Source organism: Artemia sp. Qi Xiang Cuo, chromosome 6 (genome assembly GCF_049724085.1).
Source record: "Artemia sp. Qi Xiang Cuo chromosome 6, ASM4972408v1, whole genome shotgun sequence".
Taxonomy (NCBI): Eukaryota; Metazoa; Arthropoda; class Branchiopoda; order Anostraca; family Artemiidae; genus Artemia; species Artemia sp. Qi Xiang Cuo.
The window spans coordinates 69,853,345-69,877,005 of NC_142799.1; the positions used below are offsets into that span (position 1 = coordinate 69,853,345).

A 23,661-nucleotide genomic window follows, 5' to 3' on the forward strand; every position below is an offset into this window, starting at 1 on the left:
TCATTTGAATGGATTTTTTGTATTCAAAATCTAGGCTCTAAAGTATAGTCAGTCGAAGGATGCATGTCCTACCCGTGACCCACGAAAATGCTGCCATGCGCCACCGGTGGTGCCTGCACCTCACATTTGGAATCACGAGTCTAGATTCAAGCATCTCTCAAAATGTCTAAAACTGAATCTAAAAAAAGACGTATCTTTTGGCTAATTCACGAGTAAAACACAAAAACTATCTTTTCAACGGTTGACCCCATATACAGATCAAAATTGGGTATAAACCTGGCTGCATTAACCCTGTGAATATCCATGAGTATACTCCTGGCTGAGTCAATAATAGGGATATTTTCACCAAAAACATAAGACAAAAGACGTGTGTTTTCAGCATCTATGGGTGCAATTTTATTGTTTCTTTTAGTTTCTTCAGCGAAAATTTCAAAAAAGATATTTTCCAATGAAAATACCATTTTTTTTATTCTAGGGTAGTCAAAAATTCTAGCCCCCTCTCCTCTCAATTGATGTTCCTATGCATATCAATGCTAAAAAAAAACTTACGATTTGTCACAGCTAAAGCTAACTGACATTAAAGGTCTCATAAATTGGCGTTTTGGCACACAACATCCGGATCTAAGTTTGACTTACTACAATTTCTGGCTCAGCTATATTTCCGCGATATTATATAAAGAGTCAGACAGGCCCATCCCCGACGTGAAAATTTACATAAAAATGCAAACTCACCTGCAAAAACATAAGAAACAGGCAAATTATGCGCAAAATATGACATAAATGCTAAAACTTTTGAGATTTTGGGCGATGACAGGGAATAAAATGATTTTCTCTCCGCGGTCGGAAATGCCAAGAAAGTAAATCCTCAGCGCAAACTTTTCATATTTTTTCTTGAAGAACAGTTACAATAATCTTGCTATCTTCTTTGGTTTGAGGTCAACCCTATCTCCCTTATATACTGAGAGCATTTCTAATAGAAGCTATCATTCTGTCACTGCTTCTTCTGCTTCTGTCAACTGCTTCTGCTTTTGTCACTGCTTCTTCTGCTACAATCTTCATTAAATTACGTGATTAACACTAGTACTTATTGAAGTTCAGGTGAAGTAGCATGTACCTTCCAAGGGCTCAGGAAATGGGGTCGTAGGATTTCTCCAAGGAAAATGGTCCAGTGTTAAAACAGGGCCTTATATCCAGGTGTTCATGCATTTTACTGTTTAGTCCAAAATCTCCCGGGAGATTCCCACGAAAATATGGGAGGTCTTAGGAGATCTTCCCCTACATGTGCTTCTGGAAATTCTAATCAAGTTTGATCCAATTAATCACGATAGATTTGAAAATGAGTGTTTCTATTATATAAGCTGACATACAAAAATCTTAGTGAAAAAACATTAAAAAAAAATCACAAATTCAATGCTCTTAGCAGTTGCATTGCCACTTATCCATTCTTCGGTTGGGATTACATTTTTTAAAAATAAAAACTAAAGAATGATCAAGCCATAGTTCAGTTCAATTGGGGGGGGGGGGATTAATTAAGTCCATAAGCCAGGGAGGGCCCGCATCATTGGCTCCGCGGCCAGGTACGTACCCAGACATATTTAAGAATTGTGAATCAAGTTTCTACGTGAAGATTAGCAGCCTCAACATGCATCCGTGGAAGCGCATGCTACCCTATATGTGCGTCCGCGTCAACTGGGGGGGGAGATGGGAAAGTGTTCCTCTCTTTCTTTTTGGTCTCCCCCTTTAAAGTGCATACCTTTTTAGAGGGGTAGTTTAATTGAAAAATGCCTTCTTTTGTATTTTCATTGAAAATTAAAAAAAACGACGAATTTGCCCTCCCCCCGGAATTTTGAAAATATACCCCCCCCCCACTATTTGACACCACCATATATATGATAGGCTATCTGGGGCATACATATGATACCTTTACCAGAGCAAGCAGTCAAGACCATATTGAAAACACTACAAGACTAAGTATGATACAGTTGTGGTATTCTATGTTACTTCTCCAGAACAGTAGGCAGACTGCAAGACTTCAATTACCTCCCATTAAGATATAAATGCCTTGACCCATTTCCGATCTAGCTGGGTTGTACTTACCCTTCTTGTTGCAGTATATAGCTCTGACCCAGCATTTAAATGCTTATTTAACCCACACTGTCAGTGAAGGACTTCCAAAAAAGATGTTTCATTCCCTCTTTTTTTATTTCACGGGGTTGTAAAAATTGATGCACGAAATGACCCAACCTCACTTCGACATTAGCATACGGTGCATCAACTTTTGCAAAATACACATTTAGGGTAAACGAATTTTTAGATGCACCGTGTGTAAATTATTATAATTTGAGGCGTAATGCGCACATTGAATGTGGCTCAAGGTATTTCTGTGTTTGCTGTTAAATTAGATTTTTTTTTCTCTCATTCGATTGTTCTACTCTAAAAATGAACTGGATATATTCACAACAATAGTTAACAATACCTTGAATTACCATAGAAAGTTATATTGGCCCTTAAACGAAAACGGCTGTTGCCTCCTTAAGGCCCGGCTGTAAATATATAGCGCTGCTGCTTTTTCGACGCGATTCATACATTCGTTATCTCATTTTTTTCATCGGGAATTCTATTCAGTAAAATTAAGTTTAGTTAAAGCCGTTTTTCAGTCGTCCTAACAAAAACTGTAAGTAAAAATTGTTAGCTAACATTGTAATTCTGTGCGCAAAAAAAAGAAAAAAAAAAAAAAAAAAAAAAAAAAAAAAAAAATGCTGGCCAACATTTTTAGATAATTTCTCTAACAAGTCGAATCCTTGGCCGCGTTTTCAGGCTGAGCGGGTTCGAATACTGGTTGTTCTTGTCTAGTTTCAAGTTTCTAATTTTTCGTCTAGTTTCGTCTAGTTTCAGCGGGTTCGAAGTTTCAACCCCATGTTTTCCTCGAGAATCCGCTTTGTGAAAACGCTTGATGCACTAGACGAGAAGAACGGGGTGCTACCATTTCATCTAACCGTCAAAAGCACTAAACGTCATTTCGTCGACGTCAGAACATCGACAGTCATAACATCGACACGTCAGTTCATCGACAGTCAGAATCGCTACCCATCAGAACGTCGACACGTCATAACATCTAAAAAAAATTAGATGTTATGACTGTCGACGTTCTGACGGTTAGTGGTTCTGACGAGAACAACCGTGTTCGAACCCACTGAGCCTGAAAACGCGGCTCTTGTTGGAGATTCTGTAGCACAATATTCAAAAACCGATAATAGTGGCACAAGTTTTTACGCTACAAAAATCGATACAGAATTCATGACTTTTGCTTTTTATGGCAGTTAGCAAGTTAGCAAAATATTAATGGATAGGCTTGCATAGTAGGCTACACTTAATAACCTAAGCTTCAAGTACCAAGGACATCAAAATGAAAGCGTTTTTGCCCCCTGGCTCCATCTTCGGTCTGATCTTACCTGAAAACCGGAATTATTTTCCTTTTGATTATTATACCAGTTCTTAAGAGTTTTTCGTTGCGTAAATTCTCTCCTGTGTTGCCACATTGAATCGTGAAAAGAAACAAGCGGAAAAACCTGACTGTTTTTAACTGATTAAGCGGAAACTTGCACAACAATACACATCTTAAAGAATTAGAAAAAATCGGAAATAAAACTTTCAATGAAAACGACCTTCATATGCAGTGGTGCAATTTTGGTACTAAAGGGTGCCAAAATTAGAAAAAGAATCGTGGGGGAAAAATCAACAAAAAAGGTTAATCCATAAGGCACCAAACCCCTTAAGACAATGTATCCTACTCTTGAAGGCGTAGGACGAAAAATTCTCAAATTTAACTAATTAGTTTTGCTTATGTGCTTTCACGGCTCAACGTGGCAACACTGACGTAAAGTTTGTACTGCCCTGAGGTCTTTAACAACAACCGAAAGAGAAACAATAGAAAATCGTGGTTTTGAGATATATACAGAATTCAACGTGGGGTACTGTTCTGTTATAGCGACTCCACTCAAGAATTTCGCTGTGTAAAACTCGAGAACAAACCTAGAACCGGTTTTTCATCTGCCTGTATTTAAGAGCCAATTAGCTTGTCCTCGGTGAAAAACAAGTGGCGGGTGTCAGAATACATTAGATTTATATAATTTGGGCTATGCATGTGCACATTTGGGGGGGGGGGTAAAGTATTTGGACAGCATGAAGTTACAAAACAATTCGTTATTGTTCTAGTAGCTAGGCAACACGCGAGACAGCCACTCGAGAAAAGCAAAGATCGAATAGGCATTACCCAGTAATTCCTACAAGACGCTAAATAAACAATGGGTTTCTCACTCCGGGAACTATATTTAAACCTTAGTTTTTTGGGGTTTAGGGGGGGGAAGGTACCTAGGCTAGGTTACTTATTTAATATATACCATGCTTAACCACCCCCCCCCCCCTAATGTGAAAATATATAGCCAAAAGATTTTTCTAAACTATTATATTTTCTTCATATTTCGTTTTATTTCATTAGCATTAACCGAATTTCACTTCTCGCGTGTTGCCTAGCTAATAGAACAGTATACCAACAATTCTTACTTCACAATAATATGTTGAATACTTGCAGCTGACACATTTTGCATGCAGACCCACTGTACTCCCCCCCCCCCCTAATGTGCAAGTATATAGCCCAAATTTGTTTCTAAATTATTATATTTTCATCATGTTTTGGCATTTTTCATTGGGATTAACCTAACTTCACGTCTTGAGTGGGGTCGCTATAATAGAAAAGTACCCAACCATGGCAACACTGCCGAAAATGTGAAATGGTCCTAAAACCTATTTCGATGGGCTTGGCACTTTATATAAAGCTTTGCTAATGAGATAGAGAACAAACTGCACTGTAATGGCGGGTAGCTCGGATGATTTGCCCCCAGGCACCGCTAGCACTCCCAGTCAAAGGAAGAGAATCAGAAGATCAGTACCTGGCTACACAGAAAATTGATAAGGAGGAATAGTAGCGTCAGTTCACAGGGGTAAATTTTAATCCAACACTAGGCTATTAACGTTTCGCTAAAAACAAGTTCATGATGTCACCTTTCCAGAAAAAAACGCGGGTTAGATCGGCCTCTGATTAGCTGTAAATGAAAAGCCTCAAGCCACTTTCAGATGTTAACTTCTTCTAAGTTTTTAACTTAAAACATTGTAAAGTGACCCAATACGAAGCACACGGATAACTAATCAAATCGTGCAAATTAAAGTAAAGGCTAAGATTAAGGATCAACATCTACTGTCCAACTGAACTAAATCGAAGCTAAACTAATTATTTTACGCTAAAGAATTGAAATTAAATTCATACCTAAATGTATTACAACACTCCTCTTCTGGACTCCTAGGTCTCGCTTCGTCTGATCAATAACTAACAAACTTTTTGGCAAAAGGTTTAAATAACTGGTATTCTCTTTAGAAACGAACTGAAGGCGCATCACAAAGAACGGCGATGAGAAAACCACATTCAGAAAATGCGCATGTCTCTTTCCTGTTTTTTAATACGTGTTAAACAAAAAACCTCGGAACAAATTTTTAGTATTTCCGGATTATTTAATTTGTGTTCCCACCTGAGTGAGATTCGCCAAAGCGTTTTTTTTCGCGTTGGCGAACTCCATGGCGGTGGAGCAAATTTGCAATATTTTCTCTAATCTCCAATTATAGTCTTTTATAATAAGAAAAAACCGTGACGCGAAAACAACATTCAGGAAATACATATGTCTCTTTCCTGCTTTTTTATTATATTAAAAAAAAAAACATTGGAATAGATTTTCAATATTTCCTAATAATTCAATTTATGTTTCCTACCGGCTGGATTAACTGGAGCATGGACGATTTTTTGCTCTGGTAACTTCACAGCCCATAAGCAAATTTGTTATTCTTTTCTGCAGCCCTATTAGGCTTCCTTTAATTGACGACCAAGCCTTTTTCAATTCACACCATAACAGGGCACCAATTTGCTATTGCCTTCTAGATGTCACTACCACCTTTACCCTAGATTATGAAAAATAGTTTCTTAAGTATGTTCATTCATAAAAGCGAAGTCGCTCCTACCCTACATTTTGCCAAGTAGGCCTACCTAAAGTAAAAAAAAAAAACCGGAATTTTTTTTCAGTATTTGCTGATTATTCACTTTGTGTTCCCATCTGAGTGAGATAAACCTAGGCGTGTTTTTCGCGTTGGCGAACTTCATCCTGGCGGAGCAAATTTTCTATATTTCTTGAATCTACAATCATAAGTTTTTCTAAAAAAAATGGCAATGAGAGAACCATATTCAGGAAATGCACATGTCTACTGTTGTAGTATTATATATTAAAGAAAAAACCTTGAAACATTTTTTAATAATTCCTGATAATTCAATTTATGTTTCCAACCAGCTGGATTAATTGGAGCACGAAAAATTTTTCCGTTGACAAACCTGATAGCCCCAGAGTAAATTCATATTCTTTTATACAGCCCTATATTAACTTTTCTTTCACTGGACACTGACGACGAAAACTTTTTCAATCCACACCATAACAGCCGCACCAACTGTAGAGGGACAACTACCCCCAAGATCTCGTTGCCCTCTTCCCTAAATTGTGGAAATTATTTTTTTCGATTTTCATTGAAAATTTTAAAAAAGGCAAAATTACCCACCATCCCTAAGATTCAGAAAAGTGCCTTTTTCTTATCTTCATTTTCAAAACTAAAAAAACTGCCCCCTCCCCTACGTTTTCGTGAATTGCACCTCTGGACTATGCTCATCGTCAAGTTTCATTTTTGTTACAAGGATTTTTTGAAATAACGCTTTAGGAATCCCTAAAGAGCGAAACATGGCCTCTAGTAATCGAACGTTTAAAAACACGTTTAAAAAAAATTGTCTAGAGAAAATTTGCCATTTCTAGCTGCTGTTGCCAATAGTTGTCAGGAACGGCAACTATTATTTCAATTAATTTTAATAGTAATAGTTTATCACGAAAACAAATTCATTGAAGAGAGGAATATTGAAGAGCTTGGACCCCCCCCCCCCCCGAAAATGGTGGCGATCAAAATAAAAAAATGCACCACTGGAGTCACCACGATGGAAAACCTAATACAGGAGAATCATAGTCCCCCTACAAATATTGGAAAATATCATCGAGTCAGCTAATTTGAGCTAGTTCTGTAGAGATATCTTGCGTAATCTGTACATCAATTAATTTTTTTCACTTTGTTTCTAATTCGTTTTTTTTGCTTCAGTATAAAATAAACTTTTTTTTAAATTTTATTTTTCATTAAAACTGATATTTGTTCTAGTATTTCTTTTTTTTTAATTTAAGACTTGTTTTCTCAACTCACTGCTTTTTTTTTTTTTTATTATCACAATTACAATACTTGATAGCGAAGCGGTAAGAGCACTTGGTTGTGGCCGTGGTACCTATGAGACAAATTTTTTGAAGACCTCAAAATGGAATTCAAAATCAGAATAGTTCCAATTGGAAACCGAAAGGACATGTTAGTAGGAAATACGAAGAGTACAGCCATAAACGTTTGCATAAAAACAAATGCATTTTCACTATAACAGAATCAGATGACTTAAGTCGAAAATCTATTTTTTTTTTCGAGAATCTATGAATATAAATGAAAAAGAAGGTGCAAAATGAATTGGAGTTCAGATAACTTGGTCGTTTTAACTCGTTTTCGTTGCATCTCACCGACTTCGTTCTTTCATGCATTTGTAACCTAAATAAATTTTATATCTGTTATGTAAACACAATCCGTTTTGCAACCCTCGTTTTCAGTTATGTTCATCAATTCTCGAAAAAAAAACCTACTTTTAGTCCATTTTGAAAACCACTTTAAAAAAAATATATTACAGAGAATCTCAGTGATAATTGCATTTAGAAGTAATCAATGCACAAAATAGTTTCAATTAAAAAAAAAAGAAGAAAAATATACAAGCCGTTTTTGGTCTGATTTAGATATTGTCTCATCACACTTCAGCCTATTTAATCAGAATACACCTACCTATATATTTTATTCATAATTATTAACCAAGTTCTCAATGAAAATCTGAATATCTGAACAATCTTCATTATTTCCTTCTCGTTTCTATGTCTATAGGCCACTGAAGGAAATCCAAGGCCTAGAAATGAAAAATCCTTTGAAAAAGTCTACAAAAAACTTTTCCAAGGATTGTTGTAAAAAATACCGACCTGATTTGACAAAATTATGTATCGATCGAAATGAGAAGAGGATTGGTTATTTTACCTCTCGGATAACTCTTATAGGCTATGGAAGAATTTCCTTAAATGCAAATGTCTAACGTATTTTCCCATAGGTATTAGCTGTCTCTATTATAACTCATACGCCTCAGACTTTTGTCATTGTCATCCTAGAAAAATGGGGGAAAAACAAGAATTTTGAAAATATCGCTCTTTTTTTAGGAAGCGTTACAGAGAACCAGACTTTCGAATGATTCTACATCGGCAACTGCCTAAAGATGAGCAGTCGCGGGACCGGCCTCTCTCACAATCTATTGCAGCTAAAATATTGAACCAAATTACTGTAATAGCTAGTTACTTTTCAATATGGCAAATTCTCGTTAGGTCAGCATCAGGCTAGTAATCTATCCTCCATTATCTTATTCAGTTCCCAGTTTTTACAATACGTTAAGGTCGGGCAAGAACAGCAATTGGTACTCTATAAAGGCTTTTTGCGGACATTGAGAGCTTATTTCTTTTCATAATCTATCGGTTCTTTTTACTTTTTATCTATAATTAAAAGTAACCCCTTTGTGTCATCGCTATTTCCGTCCCTAGACTAGTTTTATAAAATCTCAACTTATCGTCGTTTTAGCTGTTCGTGGAGTAGTATAGTACCACATGCACTATATGGTACCAGTTTATCAAAGTACCGTATCTGCAATATCCCAGAAATGGTCCGAGGCATCACTGGTGGATCCAGGGGGCGGAGGGAACCCCGACCCCCACCAAGATTTTTCTGGAGCCCTTTTATTATGTTTTTTTTCTCTTTTTTTATAATAAATTTCTCAATTTAGTCAATTATTGGCATCTCTGCCACACCTCCCCCCCAGATTTTGCTCATCGGTGCCCTTGTCATATTGGGCCTCTCCCAAAATTTTGCTCTAGATCCGCCCCTGCGTGGTATCAAGTTGAAACTTTCAGGGGGAATTAGGAGGGTCAACTGGACCTAAATGTTTGATATTGGAAAATATTTGATATGGGTCTTGTCTTGCCTGATCCACCTAAACGTTTTCATACAGTTCGTGGTAACGAACTGCAAGTAAGGAGCAACCCGGCTCAATAGTAATCAAAACTCTGAAAAACGGAATTTTGATACCAATAGATATATCAAAAGAATCTCATTTTTGTGTTGATTTCAAATATATAAGCTTCATCAAGTTTAGTCTTACCAATCAAAAGTTACGAGCCTGAGAATATTTGCCTTATTTTTGAAAAAGGGGGAATACCCCCTAAAAGTCATAGAATCTTAATGAATCAGATGCAGCGTATCAGAGAACCCTACTGTCGAGGTTTCAAGCTCTTATCTGCAAAACTGTGGAATTTTGTATTTTTTGCCAGAAGAAAGATCACGGATGTGTTTTTTTTTTTCAGGGTTGATCGTATCGACCCAGTGGTCCTAGAATATCGCAAGAGGGTTATTTGAACGGAATTAAAAGTTCTAGTTGCCTGTGTAAGTGACCAAAAATTTGGAGGGCAACTAGGCCCCCTCCCGCGCTAATTGTTCCCCAAAATTTAGAGATAGCCATTTTGTTCAGCATAGTTGAAAAATCTAATAACTATGTCTTTGAGGATGACTTAATCCCCACAGTCCCCGGGGAAAGGGCTGCAAGTTATGAACTTTGCCCGTTGTTAATACATAATATTGGTTATTGGGAGGTATATAGACGTTTTCAGGGGGGATTCTTTTCTGGTGGGGGGAGGGGGTTATGATGGAGGATCTTTCCATGGAGAAATTTTTCATGAGGAAGGGAATTTTCCATGAAGGGGGCGCCGGATTTCCCAGCATTACTTAAAAAACGATCAGAAATTGAAAAATAAGTTTTTTCAACTAAAAGTAAGGAGCAACATCAAAACTTAAAACGAACAGAAATTATTACGTATATGAGGGGGTTCATCCCCTCGTCAATACCTCGCTCTTTACGCTAAAGTTTCTTTTAGTACTTTCAAAAGAGCTATTTATTCTAATTAAACGGCCTTCGTAATTCAGAGGTCATTATTAAAGAATTGGAACAAAATACGAACTATATCGTAAAGAGAGAGGTACTAACAAGGGGGCGAATCCCCTCATATACGTAATCATTTCTGTTCGTTTTAAGTTTTAAAGTTACTCTTTACTTTCAGTTGAAAAAACTTGTTTTTTATTTTATATTTAATTCCACTATAAGCCACTATGGGACCTGTAATCTATTAACCGTTGTTATATCTGTAATATCCCATGAACGTTTACGAGGATGCAGTTGAAACTTTCAAGTAGTATGGGGGGGGGGAGGGCAAGAGGACTTTAAATTTAGTTTTGAGGGGGGGGGCTAATTTCTCCCTAAATGGGAATTAGAATATATGTACATCTAAGAAGCGAGGTCAATCAAAAGGCACTATACGGAACCAGTTTATCAAAGTGCGTGTCTGCAATACCCTGGAATTGATTTAGGGTGTCTGTGTTGAAAATTACAAGGAGTGTTAGGGGCCGACTGGACCTCAAAATCTGACACGAGAGATGGGTAGCAGGGGGGGAATAAACTTGTTTTCCCATCTAACCCATCTAAACGTGTCTGCACAATAAACCCCTATGGGACCTATAGTCTATTAATGGTTAAGTAGCACGGTAAAGACAATTAGCACTGCTAGTTGACTAAATCTGCAATATCCTGGGAACAGTTTCAGAGATCAAGTTGAAACTTTCAGGGATTGGTTGGGGGAGCAAGTAGACCTAGAATCTTGACTCAAGGAAAGGGACAGAAGGAAAGGGTCTAAAGATTTTGGTTTCCAATCTGTTAAAATGTTTGGCCCTGTGAGCCTCTGTTGGACGAGAATTTATTCCCGGCGAAGCAATAATGTACCATCAAAAGAAACCAAGTGTACCCAGGATGTCAAAACAGCATGACTGCATTATTTCAGGAACAGCTAGGGGGATGGAACTGAAATTTTCAGGGCATGTTGGGTGGGTCAAGTGGACCTGAGATTGTGACTAAGATAAGGTAGTAAATCGAAATAAACCGTGTATCTAGGTTATCAAAACTGTATGTTTGAAACACCTCAGGAACGACCTATGGGGACCGAGTTAAAACTTTCGAAGTGTTGGAGGAGGGTCCAAGGCGACTTCATATTTTACATTTAGAAGCAGGGGTTATACAAATTTGTGTCTCCAATTCACCCAAGGGTTCTGGTATTAGCCTTTTAGCCGCAGAGAAAAGTGACTATATTCACCTTGAAATGGAGAGGTATATCAAAAGACAGCATATTCACCAAGGCTATCAAAATAGCGCTAAAACTCGGAAACTTTTAGTCAGAGTGAGGGGGGCCAAGCGGACCTAAATTTTTTACATGAGGCAAAAGAGCAACAAGGGGGGGGGTAAATTTGGTTTTCTCTGGTCTACCCAAGCGTTTTTGTAGGGTACGCCCCTATGGGACCTATAAACTATCCACTGTTCACAGGTGTGATGAGATATCTGCAATATCTCAAGAACAGTTTAGGGGATGCAGTAGAAACTTCCAGACAGTATGTGTTAGGGGAAGGGAAAGAGGACTTTAAACTTTGTGTTGAGAGGGGTAGCCTAAAAACACTACGTATCCGATGTCTTTCCATTAATTGAAATTGTAATATTCACGCCTAAATAGAGAGGTAAATCAAAAGGAGGTATCTGATACCAGTTATCAGAATGGAGTACCTGCAATATCCGGGGATTGGTTTGGGGTGTCAAGATAAAACTTACACAGAGTGTTAGGGGGCCGAGTAGACCTCAAAATTTGACATGGAGGGGGGGGGTCAAACTTGTTTTACTCTAATCTATCTAAACGTTTTTGTGCTATGAACCTCTACGGGACCTATAATATATACACAGCTAAGAAGCAATGTAAACATAAATATACTATATATAGCCAAAAAATAGAAACGACACTGTGGCGTTAGGACACCAACAATCTTGGAGATTAAGTTGACATTTTCAGGAATTGCTTGGAGAAGCAGGAGAGACTAGAATCTTAGCTAGGGGGATAGGACACCAGCAATCTTGGAGAGGAAGTTGGCATTTTCAGGAATTGCTTTGAGAAGCAGGGGAGACCAGAATCTTAATTAGGGGGAGGAGCAAAGGGGAAGCGTCTAAGGATCTCGGTCTCCAGTCTTTTTAAAATATTTGGTCCTATGAGCCACTGCTGGACTAGAATCTACTCCAGGAGAAGTAGCAATATACCACCAAAAGAAGCCATGTGTACCCAGAACACCAAAAATAGCGCGTCTTTATCTCAAAAACAGCTTGGGGATTGAACTAAAATTTTCACGGCATGCTAGGGAGGGGGGGGGGCAAGTGGACCTGAAATTATGACTTAAAGGGGGGGGGCTAAATAAAAGTAAAGCATGCATCGAGGTTCTGAAAATGGCAAGTCTGAAACATCTCAGGAACAACTTTTGGGGTACCGAGCTAAAACTTTCGAAGTCTTAGGAGAGGAGCTAAGGAGACGTTCAGATTTTGCGGTCAGAGGGAGGTGATTTGGGGGTCAACAAATGTGTCTCCGATTTACCTTAAGAGTTTGGCATTATTAGCCCCAATGAAACCGTGACTATTCACTGTGAAGTAGTGAGCTGAATCAAAAGACAGAATATTCACTAAGGCTATAAAATTGGTGTATCTATCATATCTCAGGAGAGATCAGTTAATACTTTCGTGGATTCCGTGGGGAGGACAGGGGGGCCTCAAAAATTATGTTTAGGGAAGGATATAAGGATACTAAAGCATCTTTGTCTCCTAAATATTGCTTCTTTCGAAAAAAAGCTTACAGTTTTTTTCCTAAGAACTTGAAACTTTTATCCCTAATCAATTGGGTCAAAGGGGCCCTTATGTAGAACAAACTTGGAATAATACCCCCCCCCCTGCCCGAAAATGGCCCAAAGATCCTGTTTTTGATCATCTAGAATCTTTGTTCAGCCAAGTTTCTTGAATTTGAATGCATTTGTTCATTCCAGACCAAAAAACTAACAGATTTGTGACGGAAAAACAATGAGGCCTTTTATCAGGTCTTTCCAATCGGCTTGAAACTGACATTCATAAGTTTCTTGGCCAGGTGGCCCCCTATGCAGAAAACAGATTTGAAACATGTTTTAGCTGTATTGGTTTGTGACACCAAAAAAAATGGTCCAAAACTTTGGGCTACGCCACGTAAACCTAACCAAGACCAGAGCGTCTTTGGGCTTTACTAAAAATTCAAAATTTATTTGAAATATTTTCTCTTTCATAATTATAACATTGAAAAAACAAAAACGCAGATATTTTCAGGAATTAATGCCATTATATACAAAACAATAATTCTACTTTCATTGGCTCTCTCCAGTAATCTCGACTATTGTGGAGATTTTCTTTTCTTTGTAGTCGTTTTGACAGCTAAACCCCCCCCCCCCCTGTTCGAAATACATATGGTTTTCAATAAAACACAAACGACACACAAGCTGGTTAGAGATTCTGGAAGGGGACATGGGTCAGCACCAGTTTTATTTCCAAACCTTGTTTAGCTATATGATATTGTTTGCTGCGTTGCTGTTCACGCAATGATAAATAAAAAACACACTAATCGAAATACAAATTGTTTTCAGTAAAGCGAAAACGACGCTCTGGCCTTTAGAAGGTTTACAGGGACGAAGACTTAAGGTGCTTTCACATTGCTACGTAAGAAATTACGTTATGTCGTTAAGTTACGTTACGTCTCTTAAGTTATGGAGCCCTTTTCACACTATTACGTCCACTTTCACATACAAACCCATAAGCCTCTACATAAAAATCCATAATTTCGTCACTATCAGCAGCAGCAGTGGCGGTTTTTTTTGAACTAGCAATATGTGGAACGGTGAAGACTCAAGCAGCTCTGATGATGAAATTTTGATGCTTTCTGCAGCTCTTTTGTGTGTAAAAGGAAAAAGCCCAAAGAAGAAAAAGAAAAGAGACTATTGGGTCAGACCTATTTTTACATCTGAAAACAGAGATGCATTTGGACAGTTGAACCTTCTACAAGACATGATTCTGTGTGATGATGAAGAAAAGTTTTTAATTTTACCCGTTTTTCAAGAAGTGAATACCTTGACATATTTGAGCAAGTCAAAGATAAAATTCGGAAGCAGGATACAAAATTTCGAAGAGCTATTTCTCCTGAAGTCAAGCTGGCACTAACTTTGAGGTACCTGGCAACAGGAGCCTCCATGACTTCATTGCATTACGACTTCCGTCTGGGAATCTCTACAGTTAGTGGAATTCTAAGTGAAACTTTAAAGGCTGTTTTTGATAGTCTGTCACCAACTTACCTGCAACCACCCTCAACAAGTCAAATGGAAAAAATTGCAGACGATTTTCTGAAGAAATACAAAATTCCAAATTGTGTAGGTGCAATAGATGGGAAGCACATAAGGATGCAGTGTCCAAACAAAGGTGGATCTCTGGACTTCAACTACAAAGGTTTCCATAGCCTTGTACTACTGGCTGTCTGTGATGCCAGTTATAAATTCAGCTTTACTGATGTAGGCGCCTATGGCAGTGAAAGCGATGGTGGCATATTTGCAAGATCAGATTTGGGAAAAGCCATTGAAAACGGAAGCATACAGTTTCCTGCAAACAAATTGCTACCAGGCTCAGATATAGCTTTTCCCCACTTCTTGATTGGTGATGAAGCGTTTCCACTGAAACCATACATAATGAGAGCATATCCTGACAAAAAACTGAATGATCAACAGAGGATATTTAATTATCGATTAAACTCGGTCAGGAGGATAATAGAAAACAGTTTTGGGCTTCTATCACAAAGATTTCGCATATTTAGAACAGAGATAATAGCCCAGAGAGAAAAAGTTTGTCAAATTGTGCTGACAGCAATCTGCCTTCACAATTTCCTTATTGTCAATAGAGGTGTCACTCCTGAAGGTAGCTCTTCAGCATCATCTGATGGCTTGGGAGATATACGCCTGGCCACTAGCAACCACAGCTCAAAACCTACCCGAAACCTACGAGACAAGTTGGCAGACTATTTCATGACTGAAGCTGGTTCAGTGAGAGGACAAATGCAGAGGGCATTTCAAGGCTCATTTTGATTAGTCCCAATATTTTACTTTTTTTTTTCCTTTAATTAATTTTGTAAACTGTTTATGGATGACTGAAACAAAGAATTAAAGCAAAGAATAATCTCAGAAAGGTTATTAACATTATTTAAATCTCGTAGTGTAGTGAAGTTTGACAAAGTCAATAATTTTTTCATCAAGGGAGTCCATTTATACCACAAAGCTTGAAACTTTTGCGTAACGTAACGTAAAAATAGAGCCCGACTCTATTTTCTATGTTCGTTATGCTATGTAAAAAATCCTACGTTACGTCGAACGTAAGAGAACATAACGACCAAAACATAACGTAACTTCTTGATGTGAAAGGTTACATAAGACGCATAAGGCAGTGTGAAAGGCATGACGTAGCAATGTGAAAGCACCTTTACTCTATTCTGCGGTAATTTCTATTCAATTTTAATTTTGAATTATAAAAAAACGTTTATTTCTGCTCGTCTTAGGTTTTAATATGGCTCTACTTTCCTTTGAATTTTTTTTTTTTTTTGCAATTTTTTTTAAATTAATCTTTCAAAAATTAAATGGTGATTAAAGAGATTAAATAAAGATAAGGAATCAAATTTGGCCTTAAATCCGGGTCAAATATAGGGATCCAGGTAAAATTCTACTTTAGTTACTTTTGGCTATCTTGGAAAGGAGTTGGGTTAGGAAAATGAAACTTTCAGGGATGGATGTACATGCTAAGGTTTGTCCTGGGAAGGTACTTTGAAGTACCTACCCCCACTCATCCCCCCCCTATATATAATGGTTAATTACTGCACATTACTAGTTGTTTTTAACTCATATTTCATCCTATATTACTATCATAAATATAAATCACTGCTTACCTTACACAACTTCTGCTTTTAACCTTGTTCATTAAAATATATTCCAAAATCCTATTTAAATCCTAAGCCATTTAATTTTCAACCCATGCTGACTTTCTTTATGGTATATCAAACCAGGTTTGTTGTGATGTCACACTTGCCTTATCAGACACCCTGCTACCCTTATCAGACACCTGCTACCCTTAAGGGTAGCAGGCACATGCCAAACAACTCTGTTGATAAGACCATTTAAACTGTATTAATTAGGGAAATGATTTCACAAGAGAGATCAGTAAGAATAACCTAATCCTTTTTAGAGGACAAACTATGTCATAGGAAGATGTTTTTGAAATTCCCCTTCCACCCGAACTTAAAATTTTCTAAAATTCTACTTTAGAAGCTTTTAAAATATTTCTAAAGTACTAAAAGATAGAGTACTAAAAACATAAGAATCGACTTCAGAGGATTTAGAGATCAACTTTAGAAGACAATTTATTTCATGGGAAGATGTTTTTGAAATCTCCCTTCCCCCCAAACTCAAAATTTTCCAAAATTCTACTTTAGAAGCCTTTTAAATATTTCTAAAGCGCTAAGACATAGAGCAATACAAACATCCGAATTAACTTCAGAGGACACGTAATATCACCGGAAGAGGTTTTTAAAATCCCCCTTCCCCCCAATCTTAAAATTTTCTAAAATTCTTCTTTAGGAGCTTTTTAAATATTTCTAAAGCACTAAGACATAGAGTGCTAGAAACATCAGAATCGACTTCAGAGGACACGTTGTATCATGGGAAGATGGTTTTGAAATCACCCTTTCCCCCATACTCAAAATTTTCTAAAATTCTACTTTAGAAGCTTTTAAAATATTTCTAAAGTACTAAAAGATACAGTGCTAAAAACATCAGAATCATCTTCAGAGGACACATTATATCACGGGAAGATGTTTTTGAAATCCCCCCTCCCCCCAAACTCAAAATTTTTCAAAATTCTACTTTAGAAGCTTTTAAAATATTTTAAATATTTCTAAAGCGCTACGAAATAGAGCACTACAGACATCAGAATCAACTTTAGAGGACAATGTACGTCATGGGAAGATGTTGTTGAAATCTACCTTCCCCCCAAACTAAAAATTTTCCAAAATTCTACTTTAGAAGCTTTTTAAATATTTCTAAAGCTCTAAGACATAGAGTACTAAAAACATCAGAATCGTCTTCAGAGGACACGTTATATCACGGGAAGAGGTTTTTTAAATCACCCTTCCCCCCAATCTCAAAATTTTCTAAAATTCTGCTTTAGGAGCTTTTTAAATATTTCTAAAGCACTAATAGATAGAGTGCTAGAAACATCAGAATCGACTTCAGAGGACACCTTATATCACGGGAAGAGGTTTTTGAAATCACCCTTTCCCCCAAACTAAAAATTTTCTAAAATTCTACTTTAGTAGCTTTTAAAATATTTCTACAGTACTAAAAGATACAGTGCTAAAAACAGCAGAATCAACTTCAGAGAACACATTATATCCTGGGAAGATGTTTTTGAACTCCCCCCGCCCCCCAATCTCAAAATTTTCCAAAATTCTACTTTAATAGCTTTTAAAATATTTTAAATATTTCTAAAGCGCTACGACATAGAGCGCTACAGACATCAGAATCAACTTTAGAGGACAATTTTTGTCATGGGAAGATGTTTTTGAAATCTCCCTTCCCCCCAAAGTCAAAATTTTCCAAAATTCTACTTTAGAAGCCTTTTAAATCAAACAGTTCGTGGTAACGAACTGTAAGTAAGGAGCAACCCGGCTCAATGGTAACCGAAACTCTAGAAAACGGTTTTTTTGATACCAATAGATATATCAAAAGAATCAGATTTTAATTCTGATTTCAAATATATAACTTTTATCAAGTTTAGTGCTACCCATCAAAAGTTACGCGCCTGAGAAAATTTGGCTGATTTTCGAAAAAGGGGGAAAAACCCCTAAAAGTTATATAGCTTTGATGAAAATCACACCATCAGATTCAGCGTATCAGATAACCCTACTGTAGAGGTTTCAAGCTCTTATCTGCAAAAATGTGGAATTTTCCATGTTTTGTCAGAAGAAAGATCACGGGTGCGTGTTTATTTGTTTGTTTGTTTTTTGTTTTTTTTCCCCAGGGGTGATCGTATCGACCCAGTGGTCCTAGAATATCGTAGGAGGGCTCATTCGAACAGAAATTAAAAGTTCTAGTTACCTTTTTAAGTGACCAAAAAAATTGAAGGGCAACTAGGCCCCTCCACGCTCATTTTTTCCCAAAGTCACCCGATCAAAATTTTGAGATAGCCATTTTGTTCAGCATGGTCAAAAATATGATAAAAATGTCTTTTAGGATGACTTGATCCCCCAAAGTCCCCAGGGGGAGGGCTGAAAGTTATGAACTTTACTCACTGTTAACATATAGTATTGGTTTTTGGGACGTATACAGTCTTTTTCAGAGGAGCTGGTGGGGGGGCGGTGGGGGCAGGCGCGGGCCGGGCGCTAGAGGGACGGAACGTTCCCGGACGGACGTGGGCATGGGGGAAGGGAAAGTGCCTTGAAGGGGGCGCCGGACTTGCCAGCATTATTTATTGGTTATTGGGAAGTATACAACCATTTTCAGGAAGGATTTTTTCTGGAGGGGGGGGCTAGAGGAGGGGATTACTCTGGAGAATATTTCCGTGGAGGATGTTTCTTTGGGGTAAGGGACATTTCTATGAAGGGGCGCCGGATTTCCAAGCATTATTTAAGAAACGATCAGAAGTTAAATAAAAAAAACAAGTTTTTTCAACTGAAATGTAAGAAGGAATATTAGAACTTAAAACGAACAGAAATTATAACGTATGTGAGGGGGTTCTCCCCAAGTCAAGACCTCGCTCTTTACGCTACAGTTTTTTTTTAGTGCTTTCAAAAGATCTATCTATTCTAATTAAACGGCCTTTGTGATTCAGGGGTTTGTGAATCAAATTTTTTTTTAACTTTTAACATAAAGAGCGTGGTATTGAGTAAGGGGAGAACCCCTTCATATAAGTAATAACATATACGTAATAAAAAACAATAAAAAACAAGCGATACGGCTCAATAGTAATCAAAACTTTTAAAAACGAAATTTTGATGTCAATAAATGTATCAAAAGAATGTGTTTATAATGCTGATCCTAAATATATAAATTTTATTAAGTTTAGTATTGCTCATCAAAGGCTACGAGCCTGAGAAAATTTACTCGATTTTTTAAAGAGGGGGAAACATCCCCTACAAGTGAAAGAATTTTAATGAAAATCACACCGTCAGATTCAGCGTATCAGAAAACCCTATTACATAGGTTTCAAGCTCATATCTGCAAAAATCTGCAACTTTGTATTTTTTGCCAGAAGAAAAATATACGAATATAGAAGTAAGTTACGTAAGTTAATTTGTAAAGACATCCATTTAGCAAAAGAAAAGTAAAATTTTTATGCAAATAAAAGCTGCATTAACTAAAAAACGATCAGAAATTAAATAAAAAAATAAGTTTTTAAACTGAAAGTTTGGAGCGACATTAAAACTTAAAACGAACAGAAATTATTCCGTATATGAAAGGGGCTGTCCCCTCCTCAACGCCTGGCTCTTTACACTAAAGTTTGACTCTGTCTCACAACTTTATTTTTTAAAACAATAAAAAACTTTAGCGTAAAGAGCGAGGCGTTGAGGAGGGGACAGCCCCTTTCATATACGGAATAATTTCTGTTCGTTTTAAGTTTTAATGTCGCTCCTTACTTTCAGTTTAAAAAACTTGTTTTTTTTATTTGATATTTCTAAAGCACTAATAGATAGAGCACTAAAAATATCAGAATCGACTTCAGAGGACAAATTATGTTACGGGAAGATGTTTTTGGAATCCCCCTTCCCCCAAACTCAAAATTTTAAATTCTACTTTAGAAGCTTTTTAAATATTTCTAAAGCATTAATAGATAGAGTGCTAAAAACATCAGAATCGACTTCAGAGGACACGTTATATCACGGGAAGAGGTTTTTAAAATCCCCCTACCCCCCTAACACAAAATTTACAAAAATTTACTTTAGAAGCTTTTTTAAATATATCTAAAGCACTAATAGACAGAGCGCTACAAGTTTCAGAATCGACTTCAGAGGACAAGTTATATCACGGGAAGAGGGTTTCATAATCCCCCGTCCCCCCAAACTCAAAATTTTCCAAAATTTTATTTTAAAAGATTTTTAAATATTTCTAAAGCACTAATAGAAAGAGAGCTAAAAAAATCAGAATCGACTTCAGAGGACACGTTATATCACGGGAAGAGGTTTTTAAAATCCCCCTTCCCCCCAAACTCAAAATTTTCCAAAATTCTACTTTAGAAGCTTTTTAAATATTTCAAAAGCAGTAAAAGATAGAGTGCTAAAAACATCAGAATCGACTTCAGAGGACACCTTATATCACGGGAAGAGGTTTTTAAAATCCCCCTTCCCCCCAAACTCAAAAATTTTCAAAATTTTACTTTAGAAGCTTTTTTAAATATTTCTAAAGCACTAATAGATAGAGTGCTAAAAACATCAGAATCAACTTCAGAGGACACCTTATATCACGGGAAGATGTTTTTAAAATCCCCCTTCCCCCCAAACTAAAAAATTTTCAAAATTTTACTTTAGAAGCTTTTTTAAATATTTCTAAAGCACTAATAGATAGAGCACTACAAATATCAGAATCGACTTCAGAGGACACGTTATATCATGGGAAGAAGTTTTTAAAATCCCCCTTCCCCCCAAACTCAAAATTTTCCAAAATTCTACTTTAGAAGCTTTTTTAAATATTTTTAAAGCGCTAAGACATAGAGTGCTAAAAACATCAGAATCGACTTCAGAGGACACGTTATATCACGGGAAGAGGTTTTTAAAACCCCCCTTCCCCCCAAACTCAAAATTTTCTAAAATTCTGCTTTAGGAGCTTTTTAAATATTTCTAAAGCACTAAGACATAGAGCGCTAAAAACATCAGAATCGACTTCAGAGAACATATTATATCATGGGAAGAGGTTTTTAAAATCCCCCTTCCCCCCAAACTCAATATTTTCCAAATTTTTACTTTAGAAGCTTTTAAAATATTTCTAAAGCACTAATAGATAGAGTGCTACAAACATCAGAATCGACTTCAGAGGACACGTTATATCACGGGAAGAGGTTTTTGAAATCACCCTTCCCCCCAAACTAAAAATTTTCCAAAAATCTACTTTAGAAGCTTTTAAAATATTTCTAAAGCACTAATAGATAGAGTGCTAAAAACATCAGAATCGACAAGGATATTTACATCTGTTAAGAAGCGACTATTTCAAATGCAGGGAAAACACATACTAAGTTGACCAATCTTTCCAATATATTTATAACCCAATTCACTGTTGTCTTTGTTCGACTATTCCCGCCGTTTAACAATGAAAAAATTAATTAAAGCCGCAATAGATATTACGAGTTACAGCTTCAGTCTGTAAATGACAATTATTGAGATATTTCTAGCAATTTTTGCGAAATAAATTTCTGTGGTGGTATCCTTCAATTTTCTACTGTTGAGGCAGTCTTAGAGTTGTATTATAACCATGGCATGTTATTGAGAAGCAGGAATTGCAATATTTGTGGCCAGATTTGCATAAAATATAGAAAATCGTTCCGTTGCCAGAAGTCTAGGCTTATACCTATCCGAGGTGGCCGTGAATATTCTCAGGTTAAGTGTAATTTTTCAAAATCGATCTATGACAAAACATGGATGGCTCGTTCACACCTTTCTGAGCTAGAAAATTTCCGTTTTTTGAGGATTTGGCTTCAAATACCGCCTCCAAGGAAGGATTTCATGATCAACAATGTTACTTGTTGTAAACAAACCTGTGTGGATTGGAGCCAGTTCTGCAGAGAGGTTTGTCTGTACATATGTCATTCAAACTTCGCTCCTTTGGGAGGAGAAGGAGTCATTGTTGAGATAGATGAAGCCCATTTTGGGAAGCGTAAATATAATAGTGGTCGGATCGTCAAGAGTAAATGGGTATTTGGTGGAATAGAGTGAGGAATTGGTAATTCATTCATGGTTTCTGTGCCAGATAGAAGTAGTGCCACATTGTTGGGAATTATCCAAAACCAAATCCTGCCAGGGACATCAATTATCAGCAACTGTTGGAGGGCCTACGATTGCCTGGCTAGCCAGGGCTATCAGCATTTACACGTCAACCACAGTATAAATTTTGTTGACCCTGCAACAGGTGCTCACACACAAAACATCAAAAGACACTGGCGTGACGTTCGAGACAATATACCCAGATATGGCAGAAGAGAAGAACATATGGAAGGATATCTGGCAGAGCACTATTTCAAAAAAAATATTCAATCTCCTCGAGAATGCACCATTTCATGAAATATATATCGGAGCTTTATAAACCCAACTAATTTGTTTTTTATGGGTATTATTTACTAATTAATGTTTAAAACGTTGTAACAGAAAATTTGGCAAGTTACAGTATCTAACCCCATTTGTTCTTAAAGCAATTCAAATGTTTTTGGCCAAATAGTTTAGTGTAGCAATCTTCATTCTTGAAGCTACGAGACGTTATTAAAGTGTAAATAGGGAAAGGGAGAGAGGGGGCAGAAGTAAATATTTGACTATAGATTATTCGGTACTTGTGCATTATAAATAATCCACCACTATACAAGAAAGAAGTTAAGTTTTGTTAATTTTAATTAAATAAAATAAAATATTTTTAATATATAATAATTTATAAAAAATTTTTGTATATATATTTGCACATTAGGGGGTGGGGGTAAAGCATAGCATATATTAAATACATAACCTAACCTAGGTACCTTTTTCCCTCCCTAAACCCAAAAAAAAAACATTTTAAATATTGTAAACGCAATAAGAAATCATACTTTGCAATCCATTTTTCTAACAAATACCTATTTGCCTGGTTTCCTTGTACAGTCTATAGCGGTGGGTTATTTATAATGCACAAGTACCAAATAATCTATATTTGTTTTGATTATTTTTTTGGGAAACCCCTTAACATTTTGAGTTGGGTAACCACATAAAACATATTCAAATAGCTTAATCCTATAATGTTGAAAAATTTTGCTTTTCTTTTTTCATCCGCGATTTAAAATATGTAAAAAATGTTGGAACTTATATAAAAATTTTCTTTCGAGGGTGCAAAGGTTAGTTGAAAGGAGATTTGATAGCGGGGGAGGGGGAGGGTGGGGGCGGTGGTCAGCAACCTGCTCGCGGTGCCCCTGCTTATACTAATCTAAGCTGACCATTTCGTTGCAACGTGTTGCACCGGAATAATACTCTAAAATCTGGTTGATAAATTGCCTGTCTAACAAATTTGTCTGAGTTTCATAAAAGGGGAAACAACCCCTAAAAGTAAAAGATTTTAATAAAACACATACCATCAAATTTGTGGTTCTTGGCAAATACCCGCCGGAAAATCCCCCCGGAAAATACCTCCCCGCAGAAAATAACCCCCCCCCCCCACGGGAAATACCCTCACGGA

At 36.9% G+C, this 23,661-nt stretch overlaps 1 protein-coding gene across 3 annotated transcripts in view; it reads right to left on the bottom strand.

The window, feature by feature from the left end:
• Positions 1–23,661, bottom strand: part of RhoBTB (Rho-related BTB domain containing) — a 182,699-nt gene that overhangs the window by 148,530 nt on the left and 10,508 nt on the right. The window contains exon 1 of one of the 3 annotated variants that reach the window (XM_089091191.1): positions 5,324–5,455. The exons of the other annotated variants lie outside the window; for them this stretch is intronic. The gene's annotated coding sequence lies outside the window, so the exon portion shown is untranslated. Of the gene's footprint in view, positions 1–5,323; positions 5,456–23,661 lie in introns of those variants that run through there. 3 annotated transcript variants of the gene reach the window in all.